The sequence below is a fragment of the Eurosta solidaginis genome, chromosome 5, assembly GCF_040869045.1.
Source record: "Eurosta solidaginis isolate ZX-2024a chromosome 5, ASM4086904v1, whole genome shotgun sequence".
Lineage (NCBI taxonomy): Eukaryota > Metazoa > Arthropoda > Insecta > Diptera > Tephritidae > Eurosta > Eurosta solidaginis.
Window position 1 is genome coordinate 97,688,463 of NC_090323.1, and position 10,445 is coordinate 97,698,907.

The following is a 10,445-nucleotide window of genomic DNA, read 5'->3' on the forward strand; positions in this document are numbered from 1 at the left end:
AATTTTTCCCAGCCTGGCTGAGACCTTCGTCGACTCAAGCGACTCGCAGTGTTCTCGCCGGGAGCTTGATTCTGCTGTCCATATGGCTTTCTTATACTCCCTCAGAGCCGTCCTGTGCTCCTGGAAATCTTTCCTGAAGTGACAGTCGTTGAAGACCCCCTCAGCTTTGACCACAGATCGCTGAGATTTTTGTCCCACCATGGTGGGAAGGTCTTTTTGCTCCTCAAAATTGGATAGGCGACTTTAAAGGCCACCCGAAAACTTTTCTGCAGAGACCGGACTCGGTCGTCAAGACTGTCTGTGGATTGAATAGGCGTCCTACATTCTATATTGATATTATCCGCAAAAAATACACCATGGAGGAGCGTTTCGAACGTTGCTTTAATAACTTTTCACTTATCTTTTTGCTTTCCACAATTGGTGGACCGTACTGCCTCGGTATTTACTTGTTTAGGATCCCCTTTTTGGGTTTGCCAATTTGCCTTACAGCGGGTTTTCTGTAACCGTACGCACCCACTGAAAAATACCATCTTTTTCCCAGGCTACTTTAAACCACTTACTCCGAATTTTTATCAAATTAATAGCAAAGAACATACAAAACTTTTAGTTTTCGAAATCCAAAGATTTAAAACCATAAACTTAATGTTAAACTATTAAGAACTTGGTACAAAATTTGCATTAAAAGTAATTCGTGTGGAAAAAAACGCGATTTGTGATGCTTTCGACCACCACCGATGACGTCCAATCTCCTCCTCCCCCTCTTTTCCGGCAGCAATTGTGTAGTTCAGGGAAACAGACTCTTAGTCCCTACCTCCCTTTGCAACGCACTTTCATTAACTTTAAAAAAGGAAAGTGGGACGAATACAAATCCTTTACAGACAACAGCTTCTTCCCCCTCTATCCCAACTGATGCCCGACAAGGGGAGCGTGCTTTCAAGGTCATTGAATCCGCCTCGGCTCGTTTCATTCCCGCCGGTAGAATTCCCGAAATTCGAAGACACTTCCCGGCAGATGGCGCAAGTTTAGCGAGAGAACGTGACCTTATAAGAGAGCTCGATCCCGGCGACCCCCAAATAAGGGATATAAATCAACGCATCAGATTGCTTGTGGATGAACACAAGCGGGCGAAATGGGAGGAGCACCTAAGCGGTTGTAACCTCTCTTCCGTTGTAGGTAAACTTTGGTCTACTGTAAAGTCCCTATCGAATCCGTCTAGCCACAATGACAAAGTTTCCATCGCCTTTGGCGACAAAGTGCTGTCGGATGCGAAAAACTGCGCGAGCGCTTTCTGTCGACAAAACATAACGCATTCTACGGTCGACAAAAATAGACGGAGGGGCAACAGACACGCACGTAAGCATAAGTTCAGCACGTCACCAATTACCATCACCGCCAAAGAGGTTGAGGATGCCATCGGTCATGCTAAACCATCCAAAGCAGTGGGTCCAGACGGTATAGCCATGACGATGCTTAAAGGTCTAGGGAAAGAGGGTTCCAAATATTTAGCACATGTCTTGGTGGTTCGCTACTAAAGCCTGAGAAACCAGCTATCATAGGAGAGTTGTTGTTGTTGTTGTAACAATGCTCGCCCCACCTAATAGCCACGACCGATCACAAATTGTCATCAATATCCTCTAACGGGAGTCCAAGGAAACTTGCCGTTTCAACAGGGGTGGACCATAAGGAAAGGGGTGTTAGAGGCGTTTGTTCCACATTATAATTGAAGAGATGGTAGGTGTCATGTGGGGACACATTGCAAGCGGGGCATACATTTTGTATGTCGGGATTGATTCTGGATAGGTAAGAGTTTAACCTCTTACAGTATCCAGAACGAAGTTGAGCAAGAGTGACACGCGTTTCCCTGGGAGTATGCGTTCCTCTTCCGCAAGTTTTGGATAATTTACTTTAAGTACTGGATTCACCGGGCAATTCCGGCATAAAGGTCCGACGCCTGTTTATGGAGTTCACCAAGGACCTGCTTATGTTTTTTTACTTCATACGGCTGGGTTCTCAGGTGCCGTATTTCCTCAAAATGCTTACGGAGATGACTCCTTAAGCCCCTAGGCGGTAATGGTTCATCAATCAGATGTCTGTTGGGATGCCCAGGTTTCTGGGTATTCAACAGGAACTGTTTGGTCAGCATCTCATTTCTCTCCCTGATGGGGAGTATTCTCGCCTCGTTATGCAGATGGTGTTCTGGGGGCTTAAGAAGACAGCCCGTGGCGATTCTGAGAGCAGTATTTTGGCAGGCCTGTAGTTTCTTCCAGTGGGTGATTTTTAGGCTTGGCGACCATATGGGTGACGCGTAGCACGTAATCGGCTGGCTAATTGGTTTGTATGTAGTCATAAGTGTTTCTTTATCTTTCCCCAGGTACTGCCAGCGAGGGATTTGAGGATTTTGTTACGGCTCTGAATTCTCGGAACAATTGCGGCTGCGTTTTCACCAAAATGTAGATCCTGATCAAACGTCACACCCAATATTTTGGAGTGTAGGACAGTCGGTAGCATAGTGCCATCGACGTGGCTGTTCAAAATGGGCGACATTTGGGACGTCCATGTTGTAAATAAGGTCGCGGAAGATTTGGTCGGCGATAATGCCAGGTTTCGCGAGGCGAAAAAACTGGAGAGATCAGGGAGGTAGCCGTTTATTTTATTGCATAGCGCATCGATCTTTGGGCCGGGGCCTGTGGCCATTATTGTGCAGTCATCGGCGTAGGAAACGATTGTGACTCCTTCCGGTGGTGAAGGTAGCTTAGATATGTAGAAATTAGACAAAAGTGGGGATAGGACACCACCCTGTGGCACCCTTTGTTTAATTCTCCTTGGTTTTGATGTTTCGTTTCTAAATGGCACCGATGCCTGTCGAACACCCAGATAATTTGCGGTCCACCTTTTAAGACATGGGGGAAGGGTAGACCCTTCCAGGTCTTGCAGTAACGAGCCATGGTTGACCGTATCAAAAGCTTTTGATAGGTCTAGCGCTACGAGTACTGTTCTATGGTGGGGGTATTGATTTAACCGCAATTTATCTGGGTGCTAATGGCATTTAGCGCGGTGGTAGTGGTATGGAGTTTTCTGAAGCCATGCTGATGAGTGGCTAGCTGCAAATTTGCTTGGAAATAAGGGAGCAAAATGGCTTCAAGCGTCTTTGCCACTGGCGATAGGAGAGATATCGGACGATACGACTCACCTATGTTAGCTGGTTTTCCAGGTTTTAGTAGCGGGACCACCTTGGCCATTTTTCATTTCTCTGGTATGACAAAGGTAGAAAGAGACAGGTTGAAGACATGCGCTAAATATTTGAAACCCTCTTTCCTTAGGCTTTTAAGCATCGGCATGGCTATGCCGTCTGGGCCCACTGCTTTGGATGGTTTAGCACGGCCAATGGCGTCCTCAACCTCTTTAGCGGTGATGGTGATTGGTGACGCGCTGAATTTGTGTTTATGTGCGTGTCTATTGGCTCTCCGTCTATCTTTGTCGACCGTAGGATGCATTATATATTGTTGGCAGAAAGCGCTCTCGCATTTTTTCACGTCCGACAGCACTTTGTCGCCAAAGGCGATGGAAACTTTGTCTTTGGGTTTAGTCGGATTCGATAGGGACTTTACGGTGGACCAAAGTTTACCCACACCGGTAGAGAGCTTACAACCTCTTAGGTGCTCCTCCCATTTTGCCCGCTTGTGTTCGGCCACAAGCTTTGGCTACTTCATGCCCCGTTCTTTCAGCCTTAGGGATGAAAACCACCCTTGTTTTCGTCCATGAGACCGGAATGTGGTTAAGGCGAATGCATGCCTCGAAGATCTCCTTTAGTTCCTTAACTAAAAATTTCTAAGTCTTCTGCAGCATAATAGGTAGAATACCATCCACGCCCGGTGATTTATATGGAGAGAAGCTATCTATTGCCCAGGAAATTTTCTTCTCCGCTAAAAGGTTGTCTATGAGGCCTACAGGTATTTCCTGATGTGCCGTCTCTGTATCGCGTACTCCCTCCCCCGATTCATCCGGGAAGTGAGCATCTACAAGGAGGTTTAGAGTCTCATCGGCACGCTTGACAAATGTCTTGTTTGAATGACTCTTGGCAAGAATTTTTCCCAGCCTGGCTGAGACCTTCGTCGACTCAAGCGACTCGCAGTGTTCTCGCCGGGAGCTTGATTCTGCTGTCCATATGGCTTTCTTATACTCCCTCAGAGCCGTCCTGTGCTCCTGGAAATCTTTCCTGAAGTGACAGTCGTTGAAGACCCCCTCAGCTTTGACCACAGATCGCTGAGATTTTTGTCCCACCATGGTGGGAAGGTCTTTTTGCTCCTCAAAATTGGATAGGCGACTTTAAAGGCCACCCGAAAACTTTTCTGCAGAGACCGGACTCGGTCGTCAAGACTGTCTGTGGATTGAATAGGCGTCCTACATTCTATATTGATATTATCCGCAAAAAATACACCATGGAGGAGCGTTTCGAACGTTGCTTTAATAACTTTTCACTTATCTTTTTGCTTTCCACAATTGGTGGACCGTACTGCCTCGGTATTTACTTGTTTAGGATCCCCTTTTTGGGTTTGCCAATTTGCCTTACAGGGGGTTTCTGTAACCGTACGCACCCACTGAAAAATACCATCTTTTTCCCAGGCTACTTTAAACCACTTACTCCGAATTTTTATCAAATTAATAGCAAAGAACATACAAAACTTTTAGTTTTCGAAATCCAAAGATTTAAAACCATAAACTTAATGTTAAACTATTAAGAACTTGGTACAAAATTTGCATTAAAAGTAATTCGTGTGGAAAAAAACGCGATTTGTGATGCTTTCGACCACCACCGATGACGTCCAATCTCCTCCTCCCCCTCTTTTCCGGCAGCAATTGTGTAGTTCAGGGAAACAGACTCTTAGTCCCTACCTCCCTTTGCAACGCACTTTCATTAACTTTAAAAAAGGAAAGTGGGACGAATACAAATCCTTTACAGACAACAGCTTCTTCCCCCTCTATCCCAACTGATGCCCGACAAGGGGAGCGTGCTTTCAAGGTCATTGAATCCGCCTCGGCTCGTTTCATTCCCGCCGGTAGAATTCCCGAAATTCGAAGACACTTCCCGGCAGATGGCGCAAGTTTAGCGAGAGAACGTGACCTTATAAGAGAGCTCGATCCCGGCGACCCCCAAATAAGGGATATAAATCAACGCATCAGATTGCTTGTGGATGAACACAAGCGGGCGAAATGGGAGGAGCACCTAAGCGGTTGTAACCTCTCTTCCGTTGTAGGTAAACTTTGGTCTACTGTAAAGTCCCTATCGAATCCGTCTAGCCACAATGACAAAGTTTCCATCGCCTTTGGCGACAAAGTGCTGTCGGATGCGAAAAACTGCGCGAGCGCTTTCTGTCGACAAAACATAACGCATTCTACGGTCGACAAAAATAGACGGAGGGGCAACAGACACGCACGTAAGCATAAGTTCAGCACGTCACCAATTACCATCACCGCCAAAGAGGTTGAGGATGCCATCGGTCATGCTAAACCATCCAAAGCAGTGGGTCCAGACGGTATAGCCATGACGATGCTTAAAGGTCTAGGGAAAGAGGGTTCCAAATATTTAGCACATGTCTTGGTGGTTCGCTACTAAAGCCTGAGAAACCAGCTATCATAGGAGAGTTGTTGTTGTTGTTGTAACAATGCTCGCCCCACCTAATAGCCACGACCGATCACAAATTGTCATCAATATCCTCTAACGGGAGTCCAAGGAAACTTGCCGTTTCAACAGGGGTGGACCATAAGGAAAGGGGTGTTAGAGGCGTTTGTTCCACATTATAATTGAAGAGATGGTAGGTGTCATGTGGGGACACATTGCAAGCGGGGCATACATTTTGTATGTCGGGATTGATTCTGGATAGGTAAGAGTTTAACCTCTTACAGTATCCAGAACGAAGTTGAGCAAGAGTGACACGCGTTTCCCTGGGAGTATGCGTTCCTCTTCCGCAAGTTTTGGATAATTTACTTTAAGTACTGGATTCACCGGGCAATTCCGGCATAAAGGTCCGACGCCTGTTTATGGAGTTCACCAAGGACCTGCTTATGTTTTTTTACTTCATACGGCTGGGTTCTCAGGTGCCGTATTTCCTCAAAATGCTTACGGAGATGACTCCTTAAGCCCCTAGGCGGTAATGGTTCATCAATCAGATGTCTGTTGGGATGCCCAGGTTTCTGGGTATTCAACAGGAACTGTTTGGTCAGCATCTCATTTCTCTCCCTGATGGGGAGTATTCTCGCCTCGTTATGCAGATGGTGTTCTGGGGGCTTAAGAAGACAGCCCGTGGCGATTCTGAGAGCAGTATTTTGGCAGGCCTGTAGTTTCTTCCAGTGGGTGATTTTTAGGCTTGGCGACCATATGGGTGACGCGTAGCACGTAATCGGCTGGCTAATTGGTTTGTATGTAGTCATAAGTGTTTCTTTATCTTTCCCCAGGTACTGCCAGCGAGGGATTTGAGGATTTTGTTACGGCTCTGAATTCTCGGAACAATTGCGGCTGCGTTTTCACCAAAATGTAGATCCTGATCAAACGTCACACCCAATATTTTGGAGTGTAGGACAGTCGGTAGCATAGTGCCATCGACGTGGCTGTTCAAAATGGGCGACATTTGGGACGTCCATGTTGTAAATAAGGTCGCGGAAGATTTGGTCGGCGATAATGCCAGGTTTCGCGAGGCGAAAAAACTGGAGAGATCAGGGAGGTAGCCGTTTATTTTATTGCATAGCGCATCGATCTTTGGGCCGGGGCCTGTGGCCATTATTGTGCAGTCATCGGCGTAGGAAACGATTGTGACTCCTTCCGGTGGTGAAGGTAGCTTAGATATGTAGAAATTAGACAAAAGTGGGGATAGGACACCACCCTGTGGCACCCTTTGTTTAATTCTCCTTGGTTTTGATGTTTCGTTTCTAAATGGCACCGATGCCTGTCGAACACCCAGATAATTTGCGGTCCACCTTTTAAGACATGGGGGAAGGGTAGACCCTTCCAGGTCTTGCAGTAACGAGCCATGGTTGACCGTATCAAAAGCTTTTGATAGGTCTAGCGCTACGAGTACTGTTCTATGGTGGGGGTATTGATTTAACCGCAATTTATCTGGGTGCTAATGGCATTTAGCGCGGTGGTAGTGGTATGGAGTTTTCTGAAGCCATGCTGATGAGTGGCTAGCTGCAAATTTGCTTGGAAATAAGGGAGCAAAATGGCTTCAAGCGTCTTTGCCACTGGCGATAGGAGAGATATCGGACGATACGACTCACCTATGTTAGCTGGTTTTCCAGGTTTTAGTAGCGGGACCACCTTGGCCATTTTTCATTTCTCTGGTATGACAAAGGTAGAAAGAGACAGGTTGAAGACATGCGCTAAATATTTGAAACCCTCTTTCCTTAGGCTTTTAAGCATCGGCATGGCTATGCCGTCTGGGCCCACTGCTTTGGATGGTTTAGCACGGCCAATGGCGTCCTCAACCTCTTTAGCGGTGATGGTGATTGGTGACGCGCTGAATTTGTGTTTATGTGCGTGTCTATTGGCTCTCCGTCTATCTTTGTCGACCGTAGGATGCATTATATATTGTTGGCAGAAAGCGCTCTCGCATTTTTTCACGTCCGACAGCACTTTGTCGCCAAAGGCGATGGAAACTTTGTCTTTGGGTTTAGTCGGATTCGATAGGGACTTTACGGTGGACCAAAGTTTACCCACACCGGTAGAGAGCTTACAACCTCTTAGGTGCTCCTCCCATTTTGCCCGCTTGTGTTCGGCCACAAGCAATCTGATGCGATGGTTTATATCCCTTATTTGGGGGTCGCCTAAATCAAGCTGTCTTATAAGGTCACGTTCTCTCTCTAAGTTTGCGGCCTCCGCCGGGAAGTAGGGCCGGATTTCGGGAATTCTTCCGGCGGGAATGAAACGTGCCGAGGCGGATTCAATGACCTTAGGGAAGGCACGCTCCCCTTGGCAGGCATCAGTCGGGATAGGGAGGGCAGCAAAGCGGTTGTCTGTAAAGGATTTATATTCTTCCCAATTTCCTTTTTTGAAGTTTATGAAAGTGCGTTTTTCAGTGACGGTGAAGTCGGCGGTACGCTCGAGCGAAATAAGTATGGGCTGGTGGTCGGATGCCAATGTTACCATCGGCTGCCATTTGACGCAGTTTACGAGTTCTGCGCTCACGATTGAGATATCTGGCGAGCTGTGACAGCTTCCTACCATACGTGTGGTGGCGTCTCCGTCGTTTCTTCTATTTGATCCGCCAACATATCACCCCTACTGTCCGCCCGCAAGTTTGAATGCCATAGATCATGATGGGCATTGAAATCGCCTAAGATAATGCGATTGTTGCCAGTGAGTAAGGCCTTGATATTAGGGCGGTATCCACTGGGGCAACAGGTGGCAGGAGGGATGTAGATGTTGATGATTTCTAGGTTTGCATCGCCTGACCGGACAGATAGGCCTTGACGTTCTAAGACATTGTCCCTGCGGTCGATGCCAGGATCAAATATATAATATTGCACAGAGTGGTGTATGATAAACGCGAGACAGCCTCCATTTCCGCTCTCGCGGTCTTTCCTGTGGACATTATACCCAGAGCAGGTATGAAATGCAGATCTTGCTGTGAGTTTAGTCTCTTGAATCGCAGCAATGCGGATGTTGTGCCGCTTCATGAAATCGACTATCTCCGTAATCTTCCCAGTTAGTCCATCACAGTTTAACTGCAGAATTCTGAAGTGCATAAGGGGAGACGTCACTCTGGGGGTAAGTGACGGGTGACTACGCCTGGGTTGTGGAAGGCCAGGAAGCAATTGCTCTTGTGGCCCTGGGACTGTACGTCCTTGGCAAGCATTGGGGTACCCGGATGATTTGGGTTTGTGACCTGGCAACATGGCGCGATGAAACCCGTCGGGGGGTTGCCGTCGCGGAGACCAGAACATCTAGGAAAGTGGCACCACCCAAGGCAGGAGCTGCATTGGGCGGATGTCGCAAACCTATATATTTTGTGCTGGCCGACGGTGGAAACGGAGGTAAGGACTAAGAGTCTGTTTCCCTGACCTGCACGATTGCTGCCGGAAAAGAGGAGAGGGAGAAGACGGGAGCAGGGGCTGATGCTCAGCATTGCTAACCGACTCTACTACGAAGGTAGTAGTTATGAGTGGTATCAGCTGTTTGAGTTGTTGGCGCCGTGGGGCGCGAGCAGCAGCGGGTACTTGTTGTGACTTGCTGAGCAGCGGGGCTGCTGGAAGGTAGTGGCGGGGCGCTTAGGCGTAGACTACGGGATGCCCTTGGGTGTGGACAGCAAGGAGCCACAAAAGATTTATAAAAGTTACGTGGACGTCGGGTTTTGGGATCAAGCCCAGAACAACCTGTCTGATGCAACCATCCCTTGCACGAGACACACTGAACAGAGTATGACCGTCCTAAAAAGATTCTTTTCCGGCAGATGCAGCAAAACCAATTCTCAGGACCGGGGTCAGGAGACGGACCCGGATTGGATTCGATGCTTTCCCGGAGTAAGAGAATATGGAGCAGTCCTGCTGCAAGGAGCTGCTGGGAGGATGACATCTTGTGGGAGGGACGAAACAAATTAAATGGGGTCACACTGAAATGACAGTCCTTGGTCGGGAAAAATCCCGAGTCGCTCCGGTACATAGAACCGACTGCCTTGGGAAGCGATCATAGGAGAGTCATATCGCCCGACATCTCTCCTATCGCTAGTAGCCAATACGCTTGAAGCCATTTTGCTCCCCCACTTCAAAGCAAATTTGCAGCTAGCCTGTCATCAGAATGGCTTCAGAAAGCTCCATAGCGCCACCACCGCGCTAAATGCCACTAGCACCCAGATAAATTGTTGTTTAAATCAGAAGCCCCACCATAGAACAGTACTCGTAGCGCTAGACCTATCAAAAGCTTTTGATACGGTCAACCATGGCACGTTAGTGCAAGACTTGGAAGGGTCTACCCTTCCCCCACGTCTTAAAAGGTGGGCCGCAAATTATCTAGGTGGTCGGCAGGCATCGGTGCAATTCAGAAACGAAATATCAAAGCCAAGAAGAATTAAACAAGGGTATTGCATTTTGATTGTCTATCAACAAATTTGCTACAACACTAACTTGTGGAACCCGGTCTGTCAAAATTCCTTTCAAATATAAAAGTTCACTTGTTGCCAGTGCTCCTGCTACATATTCAGCTTCTGCGGTAGACGAGGCAACTGCAGTATGCTTTTTCGAGCACCAATGAACCAGGTGTCCACAATTAAATATTACACATCCACCCGTACTTTTTCTATCTGATTTGTCGCCTGCCCAGTCTGCAGCCGAATACGCTAACAGCTCTATTACTGATGGCCTTTAGGTAACGTAATACTCTCTTACAAGCTTTCCATAAACTTGATGTTGGTTTATCGCAGTGTCGACTCAGATAAGACACCGCATAAGAAATATCA